Here is a 9,828-nt window from a genome sequence, read left to right on the forward strand (position 1 = left end):
TGCGAGAGATCTTCTTGCCATGTGCCTGTCATCTCACCCAAGACAATGGCTCTAAAGCTGTGAAGACCTGTTCTAATCATGTACCTTCTCTTGTGTGCACCTGAGGCCACCAAACACATAATTATTCAATGAGCACATGAAGTTCCATTTTCACAGCCCCTCATGCAGCTTCTAAATTCAATGCATGAAGAGCAATGTCTTCCTCTCCCCACAGACTCATGTTTTCTGCTGGGTTCCTGGTCTTCAAGAATGTCTCATCACCTTGCCTTCTATCCACCCAGCCTAGACATCTCTGTCTGTGGACCTCTCTGTGGCCCCCATGTCCTGCATGAAAGCACTGGAACCTATAGATCCTTTTCCCTCTCTGCTGAGACTCTTGGTCCCAACCCCACTCCCCATTCCCAGCGCTCTTGCCTTAGTCGATAGCAACCCTGTGTCCCACGATCATTTCAGGTCCCTCCCAAACCCTCTGGCCATGGGATTTTACTTACTGCTCAGGACCCTCATGACTCCACTTGGCAGTGCAGCTTTCAAGACCTCCTGCCCTGACTTCTCTCCCATTCCACGTTTCAGATGCTCTCATTTCTGCCCATTGGGTCTGCCCTTTACGTTGTCTTCTCTGGCTCCTGTGAGGCCTTGGGAGACCCATGACCATCCTGTGAACTGAAGTTCATTATGGAAGATCACTTTCATTTCATGGCCAGGCAGACAGCAGGGTGGAGGAAGACCCTGGGGTTGCTCAGGGCTCTTTAGACAGAGTACAAGACCAAGTCGTAGTCCCTGGGGTGGGGTTTGGAGACAAATCAAAATGGAATTCTAAAAAATATTCATATAACCCACAAGAAGGCAAGGAAAAGAGGACAAAGAAATGAAAAAGAACAAATAGAAAATTTAAAAAATAAATAAAATGACAGCATTAAGACCTAAAAGATCAATAATTTCACTAAATGTAAATGGTACAAATACATCAATTGAAAAACCTGGCAGAATGTATTTTTAAAATGACCCAACTATGTGCTGTATACTGAAAATACTAAAATTAGCCAGGCGTTGTGGCTCATGCCTGTAATCCTGGCTTCTTGGGAGGCTAAGGCACAAGAATTGCTTGAACCCGGGAGGCAGAAGTGGCAGCAAATCAAGACTGTAAATTGACATTGTGCCACTGCACTCTAGCCTGGGCGACAGAACAAGACTCCATCTCAAAAAAAAGAAAAAAAGAAGAAAAAGAAAATCCAACATATCAAAATTTGTAGGATGCAGTCTAAGCAGTGTTGAAAGGAAAATAAATAGCAAATATTTTACATTAAAAAAGAGGGAAAGTCTCAAATCAATGATCTAAGCTCTAGTCTTAAGAAACTATAAAACAACAAAACATTAAAAACAGAAAAACAATATATAAAACAAAAAGCTGTTTTTTAAAAAATTTAATAAAATTGACAAACCTCTACCAATATTGACAAAGAAAAAAAAAGACAAGACACAAATTCAATATCAATAATAAAACAGGGAATATCACCATGGACATTGTAGACATCAAAATAATAATAAAGTAATATTATGATGAACTCTACACACACAAATTTGATAACAGATTAAATGGACAGATTCATTGACAATCACAAAGTTACTACCACTTCCTCAATATGAAATAAATAATCTGAGTAGCCTTATAGCTATTAAAGATATTGAATTTATAATTTAAAAATTCTAAAAAAGAAGTCTTCAGGTCCAAACAGTATCACTGTAGAATTCTACCAAGCATTTAAAGAATAATTAACACCAATTATATACTCTCTTCCAGAAAATAGGAGACAACATTTCCCAACTTATTTTATGAGACCAGTTGATATGGTTTGACCTGTTTCCTTGCCCAAATCTCATGTCCCATTGTAATCTCCAAAGTTGAAGTTAGGGCCTGGTGGGAGGTGATTTGAAATCCATGGAGGTGGATTTCTCATGAATGAATGGTTTAGTACCATCCACTTGGTGCTGTCCTTGTGACGGTGATCAAGTTCTCCTGAGATCTGGTTGTTTGAAAGTGTGTAGCACCTACCCCTCTCTCTCTTGCTCCTACTTTGGCCATGTGACAGGCCTGCTTCCCCTTCGCCTTCCACCATGACTGTAAGTTTCCTGAGGTCTTCCCAGAAGCTGAGCAGATCCAGCATCATGCCTCCTGCACAGCCTGCAGAACTGTGAGCCAATTAAACCTTTTTTCTTTATAAATTAGAAAGAAAATTTAGTCTAGTCTCGAGTATTTCTTTAAAGCAATGTGCAAAGGGACTAATACACCAGTATTACCCTAATACCACAACCAAATGCAGTACAAAAAAGAAAGAAAACTACAGACTAATATTTTTCATGAATTTAGACCACAAAAACTCTCCAGTTAATAGCAAATTGAATCTAACAAAGTATTAAAATAATTACACATCATGATCAAGTGGAATTCCAGCAATGCAAACCTTGTTCAATATTTGAAGGAAATCAGTGTAACCCACTATATTAGCAGGCTAAAGAAAGTGACATGATTATATTAATTGATACAGAGAAAGCATTTGATAATGTCCAACACCCATTTATGATAAACAAGAAAAAAAGAAATCCCTGAGCAAACTAGGAATAGAAGAACTTCTCCAACATCTGTAAAAAACCTACAGCCAATATCTCCCTAAGATCAAGAACAAGATAAAGACATTGCCTCTCACCACTCCGACTCATCACAGTACTAGAAGTCTTACCCAGCACGATAAGGCAAGAAAAGGAAAAGAAATGCATATAGATCAGAAAAGAAAAAATAAAACTGTCATTTTCCAGTGACATGATAAAAATGTTCCATATAGAAAATTTCAAGGAACATTCAAAATTAATTCCAAGAACTAATAAGATCAATAAGGTCATGGGATGCAAGATCAACATCTTAAAACAAATCATATTTCCATATACTAACAATGAACACGTGGAAATTAAAAACACAGTAGTATTATAATTGCTTCCAAAATGAAATATTTAGGGATAGGTCTAACAAAACATGACAGGACTAACATGCTGAAGTGAACATATGCTGATGAAAGACATCAAAGAGATATATAATGGACAGACCATGTTACTTAAATAGAAACTCAACAGCATAAAGATGTCAATTCTTCCCTAAACTGATACACTGTTGATTTAATGCAATTCTTATTAAAAAAATCCAGGATTATTTTTGTAAACATAGGTAAGTTTATTCTAAAATTTGTGGCTGGATGAAGTGGCTCACGCCTGTAATCCTAGCACTTTGGGAGGCTGAGGCAGGTGGATCACCTGAAGTCAGGAGTTCAAGACCAGCCTGGCCAACAGAGTGATACCCAGTCTCTACTAAAAACACAAAAATCAGCTGGGTATGGTGACGGGTACCTGTAATCCCAGCTACTTGGGAGGGAGGCTGAGTTAGGAGAATCACTTGAAACTGGGAGGTGGAAGTTGCCATGAGCTGAGATCACACCATTGCACTCCAGCCTGAGTGACAAGAGCAAAACTTCATTTCAAAAAATAAATAAATAAATTTAATAAAATTTTTGTATAAATTTTATTTTTGTTAAAGAAACTTAAATAGCTAAAGCAATTTTGAAAAGAAAAAAATAAGTGAGAAAAATTACTCTACCTAATGTTAAAGCTTGTTTTATTGCTACAGTAATCAAAGAGTCAGGGAATAGACACATAGATCAATGGAACAAAATACAAAATTCAGAAATAAACTCACGCAAATAGGCCAGCCAAATCCTTAGAAAGATATAAGAACAATTCAACAAAGGACGGGTAGCTTTTTCAACAAATAGTGCTCTAAAAATTGGCATAAGTAGAAGGAAGAAGAGGAGGGAGCAGGAAGGAGGGGAAGAGGAAGGAGAATAAAACTCACCTTGACCTCAACCTTATAGTTTATACAAAAATTACCCAAAATGAACAACAGATTTAAATACAAAACAAAACTATAAAACTTTTAGAATAAAACATAGGAAAACATCTTTTCCTGGGGCTAGTTCCTAGATATGAAACTAAAAGCTCTATTCATAAAAGAAAAAAAATCAATAAAGTAGTAGTCATCAAAATGTAAAACTCTGTTCTGCAAAAGATCCTAAGATGATATAAAGTAGAGCTACAAAATGGGAGAAAATATTTGCAAACTACATATTTGCAAACCACTTGTATCTAACATATATAAAGAATTCTCAAAACTCAACAATAAAAAAATCAAACAATATATAATTAGAAAATGGGCAACAGACATGAACAGATATTTCACTGAAGAGAATATACAATCGGCAAACTCATGAAAAGACATTCGTCATCCCTAATCATTATAAAAGTGTAAATCCAGACCATGGTGAGATATCACTGCACTTCTATTGGACTGCTAAATTAAAAAACAGTGGACCAGGTGCAGTGGCTCATGCCTGTAATCCCAGCACTTTGGGAGGTAGAGGCGGGTGGATCACCTGAGGTCAGGAGTTCAAGACCAGCCTGGCCAACATGGTGAAACCCTGTCTCTACTGTACAAAAACATTAACCGAGTGTGGTGGCACATGCCTGTAGTCCCAGCTACTTGGGAGGCTGAGGCAGGAGAACTGCTTGAGCCCGGGAGGTGGAGGCTTCAGTGAGCCAAGATACCACTGCACTCCAGCCTAGGCAAGACAGAGCCAGACTCTGTCTCAAAATACAAACAAACAAACAAACAAAAAACAGTAGTGGTTAACAGGGATGGGGGAAGGGGTAACAGGAAGTTATTGTTTAACGGGTACAAGTTTCAGTTGGGATGATGCAAAAGTTCTGAAGATGGATTGTGGTGATAGCTGCAAAAGAGTGAAAATGCTTTTTTTTTTGAGATGGAGTCTCGCTCTATAGCCCAGGCTGGAGTGCAGTGGTGTGATCTCGGCTCAAGGGTGAAAATATTTAATGCCACTGACCTGTATGCTCAGAAGTGGCTGAAACGGTAAATTCTATGTTTTGAAATTTTAATGACAATACCAAATGCTGACAATACTAAGTACCAAAGATGTGGAGAAACCATGCTGGTGGGAATATAAAATGGTAAAACCAGGCTGGAAAATAGTTTGTCCATTTCATCACAAACTATACATAACTTGTCATAGAACTTACTGAACTCCTTGACATCTATCCCAGAAAAATGAAAACTGTGTCCACACAAAAACATGTATACAACTATTCGTAGCAACCTCATTTGCAGTAACCAAAAAGTGGAGACGAGTAAAATGTCCTTCAACAGGGGAATAGTTAAATCCACTGTAGAACAGCCATAGCATGGAATACTACACAGCAATAAACATCAACTAACTTCTGATATACACTACAATTAGGATGGACCTCAAGGACATTACATTCAGTGAAACAAAATCCAGTTAAATACCAGAGAGTTCCATCGATATAGCATTCTCCAAAGGACAAAATTATAGAGCACAGATTAGTGGTTGCCAGGGGCTGGGGGTGGTGGGGAGAAGGGAGTTTGTGTGACAATGCTACGTGTTGGATGTGGTTGTGGAATAGTTTTGTGTCTTGATTATGATGGTCATTACAGATATTCACGTATCTGATGAATTGGCTTAGAACTATACACGTGCATTGCACCAATCACATGCTATCATTACATATGATGTAACCATTGAGGGAAATTGGGTGAAGGGTATATGGGACTTCTCAGTACTAGTTTTATAACTTCCTGTGACTATATAATTATCTCAAAATAAAAAAGTTAAAAAATTAACTGTAGACATTTGAGATAAAAAATTTCCTAAGCTTTCTTTCCCAATCAGAACCAATGGAAAGGAATGTTTCCCTGAGAACATGGAATTGTTACACCGATCTCTGAGCTGAGTGGTAACAGAGTGGAGCCCACAGGACGGTCCCACTGTCTGTTCTGCTGGTGCTGTGCCGCTCTCTTTAGCTCAGCCATCTCTTCCTCAGTGACAGTGCTCAGGGCCAAGTGACCATGACAGGCCCCACCTGCAGCAGCAAAAGGCCAGGAGGCCTGGCTGGGTTCTCAGTAGCACAGGCACTGGAAAGGCTGCACACACCCCCTGCTTCCCAGGGAAATGACTGCTTCTTGGTAACTGAGGGGACTGCAGAGGCAGGATGGTCTAGTGGTTAGGAGCGTGGCTCTGGAGTCAGATGGCCTGGTGGGATTCCTGACTCTGCCACCAACAGCTGTGTGCCTTTGGCCAGGTGATAATTGCCCTCCGTCACTGCCCTCTCAGAGTTGTTGTAAGGAGTACACTGGCGGACCTGAAAGACTGGTGACCAGACTTTCTGGGAAAGCATTCCCCAAATTCCACCTGGCTCAGAGATGCGGATTTCACAGACTTCAGTATCTACCAGAAGGCCAGCACCATGCTAGATATTTTTTAAAGTTATTCCTTTTAGCAAACTTGAGTTCCATTCTTCAGATAAAGAGCCAAGATGGACTGAAATTACATGATCTTCTCAGAGACTCCCAGCCAGAGAGAGGCACAGCAGGGTTGAATGCCTACCTCCCTCTGATGGGCAAGCCCAGCTCCTTCCCCCTTCAGGGACCCCTTAGAGCAGGGCCTCCTCACCATCACTAAGCAAACCTACCTAAGTGGCGGTCAATAAAACTCACACCTGAATCATGTCCACTACGACACCCACGTTTGAAAGGAAACCTTCCTCGTCCCCTTTGGAGGAAGTGAGCTCAGTATTGGGAGAGGCTGGGGTGTGTATCCAGCACTATTCTCAGTACAGCTACAGTGGTGGCCATGGTAGGAGTGATTTTAAATATTTCACATACAAAAAAAAATCTGCTTTAAGAATTGAGAACCAGGAAAAATCGTTCTTCCATGTGAATGGCTGTGCTTCATTCTCTTGGGGACTGTGGGTTGCTTACCCATGGACCCCTTTGTACTGGAAGCCAACGCCATCCCTGTAAACATGTTAGTCTCCTGTGAGACCCTTTCACAACCTTTTAAAATGATGATTTTTATTCCCATTATAACAAGTTATCAGTTGCATGAATCTTAATCGAAGGTGCCTCTAATTCTCTAAATTAGGTCCAACAATCACAGAAAGAAAGAAAAACTTTTCTTAGTACTAGCAGTCTGGAGACAGAATTACATATGTTTATTTGTATCAAGTTTTTTCTTTTATTCCTTCTAATTCAAAAATAGAGTATTAAAAGGAAGTTTTAGATAAACAGAATCATGAACCCATAACAGGAATATATTCATTTTAATATATTCTCCTCCATCATTATCCACTTGCGTGAATATTTACTTAAATAATTGTGAGCAAATTTAAAACACCTAATTAGGATCTACTTGATAACATTTAATTGCAAATGTTATATTTAAAATTTTCACATGGGGCTCACGCCTGTAATCCCAGCACTTTGGGAGGCCGAGGTGGGAGGATCAGGAGGTCAGGAGTTCGAGATCAGCCTGACCAACATGGTGAAACCCCGTCTCTGCTAAAAATACAAAAATTAGCTGGGCATGGTGGTGCGCACCTGTGATCCCAGCTACTCAAGAGGCTAAGGCAGGAGAATCACTTGAACCTGGGAGATAGAAGTTGCAGTGAGCTGAGATCGCACCACTGCACTCCAGCCTGGGTGACAGAGTGAGATTCTGTCTCAAAAAAAACCCAAAAATTTCACATGGGTTCCCAATCATGATTTTTAAGTTGCCTCATATTTCACAAAGTTTGACTTATCACATTTACAACTTAATTGATTGGCCCCGAAGTCACTATGTAGCTTACAGTGCTCAATCCCCGTCCCTGGCTTATATCCTTGAGGTTCCCACGAACACAAAGCCTGCCTCTGGAAGAGTTAGGGTCCCAAGTCTATCATTTTGCTTCTCTATGTAAATGGAACCATAAATTTGTCCCAAAGCTACTTTGTAGTGGAAGCACAATTTGTTACCCTTTTGCACTCTCTGACTCTGGGGCTGACTGCTGGGTTCAAACCCCATGCCACTCCCCAGGGGTGTCACTGTGGGCAAGTCACCTAACCTCTGTATGTGTCAGCTCCCACCTGTGTGTTCTAAAACTGGTGACTGAGATTGGTTTTAATCAGGTGTGGTAAGGCATGCAGACACAGCAATGATTGTCATGAAGGAAGAGGTTTATACTCATGGATCTCTATAAACAAGAGGCCTGGCTCCCCATGCAGGGCCACATGGAGAGCACCAAGGGCAGTCAGCAGGAAGAAGGAAGGGGGAAGCATAGACCTGAGACTTTATTGTGTTTTCTGCAAGAAAGGCAGGGCAGAACAGGGTAAACCTTTTAGAATGGGCTAGTTTAAATGGTTCTGGCTGGCTCTGAGGCATAGGGGCTGTCCCTAGTCTGGTACCTGGCCCTGGGTTGATTTAGGCAGGAGGAAAATTAACTTGCTGTGTGAGATTTTGGTAAAGGAGATGGTTGGGGGTGTGGGCTCTAGCTTGGTTCCTCTGCATAAAAGGCACTCTCCTGCCAGGCACGGTGGCTTACGCCTGTAATCCCAGCACTTTCGGAGGCTGAGGTGGGTGGATTATCTGAGGTCAGGAGTTCAAGACCAGCCTGGCCAACATAGTGAAACCCTGTCTTACTAAAAATACAAAAAATCACCTGAGCATGGTAATGGGTGCCAGTAATCCCAGCTACGAGGGATGCTGATGCAGGAGAATCGCTTGAACCTGGGAAGTAGAGGTTGCAGTGAGCCAAGATTGCACCATTGCACTCCAGTCTGGACAACAAGAGTGAAACTCCATCTCAAAAACAAAAACAAAAGGCTGTCTATCCTTTGCTATCAGCTAAGACTGGGACGGGGAGTCTCTCCCCACTCAGCAAGATCACAAATGCCACAGCATCAAGAATACAGAAAATTAAAAATAGAGAATACAATTGGCCCTGTGATGAATGGATGCCAGAAAAATTCAGAATCTCAGAAAACACAGAGCACCCTGCAAGGTGGCCAGTAACAGGACTCACCTCACCCAGCCTTTGTCAGGATGAAACAGATGAGCCCGGGTAAACTGTTTAGAGGATGCCTTGCCTGCAGGAGGCGCCATGGAAGCTTTGCTGTTACTTCTCCCCTTGCTTCACCCCCTTCACTTCCCGCGCTGTGCAGTCCCTCCCTGTCCGTCCTACTCTCAGGCTGCCGCTTCTCCTTCCCCATCCCTCTCCTCAGGTTTCCCCAGCTGCCTGCTTTAATCTACATTCTCCTAGATGATGCCCGGCCATTCTCTCACCTGCTTCTTATCTTGTGCTCAGACTATTACGGAGTTACCATTTCACGTCTCTCAATTTTTTTACATCTCTTAACTCTTGAGCCTTTTAGATTTGTCTTTACCTATTGTTACAATGCGTCTTTCTCTGCCCCTTTTCTGGTAGCACCCCACCCCACCACCCCCAACACACCTTCCCGTTCCTCTATTTCACAGTCACTCATTCACTCATTGGGCAATTTGCTTCAGTTCCTTACGTTTGCCTCTTTCTCATCTGTCCTCTTCACCATTTTATTCCTACTCCGTCTTCTCTCACAGTCCGTTTACAGTGGTATTTTCCTATTTGTATGGTTATTTTATGATATTTGTGTTAAATGCTTTTTAAATATCCTTTATCTTATTGTTTCTTCTTCTCTTCCCTTGTCATATTTTAGAGTGTTTTTTTCTCAGCCCTCTACATGATTGCATTAACTCTGTTCCTCTAGAACAGCGTCTGTTCCAAGCTTTCTCTCTTCCTGTGTCCTTCCGCCGCCCTGGCTCTCTGCATTATTTGCTTTTAATGGAATAGAAATCTTTTCCCCTTGTATTTCTCTCCCTCCTCTCCCTTCACACACCCCTC

Source organism: Aotus nancymaae, unplaced genomic scaffold (assembly GCF_030222135.1).
Source record: "Aotus nancymaae isolate 86718 unplaced genomic scaffold, 86718_ANA_hifiasm-v0.15.2.pri h1tg000067l, whole genome shotgun sequence".
In the NCBI taxonomy this organism is placed as follows: Eukaryota; Metazoa; Chordata; class Mammalia; order Primates; family Aotidae; genus Aotus; species Aotus nancymaae.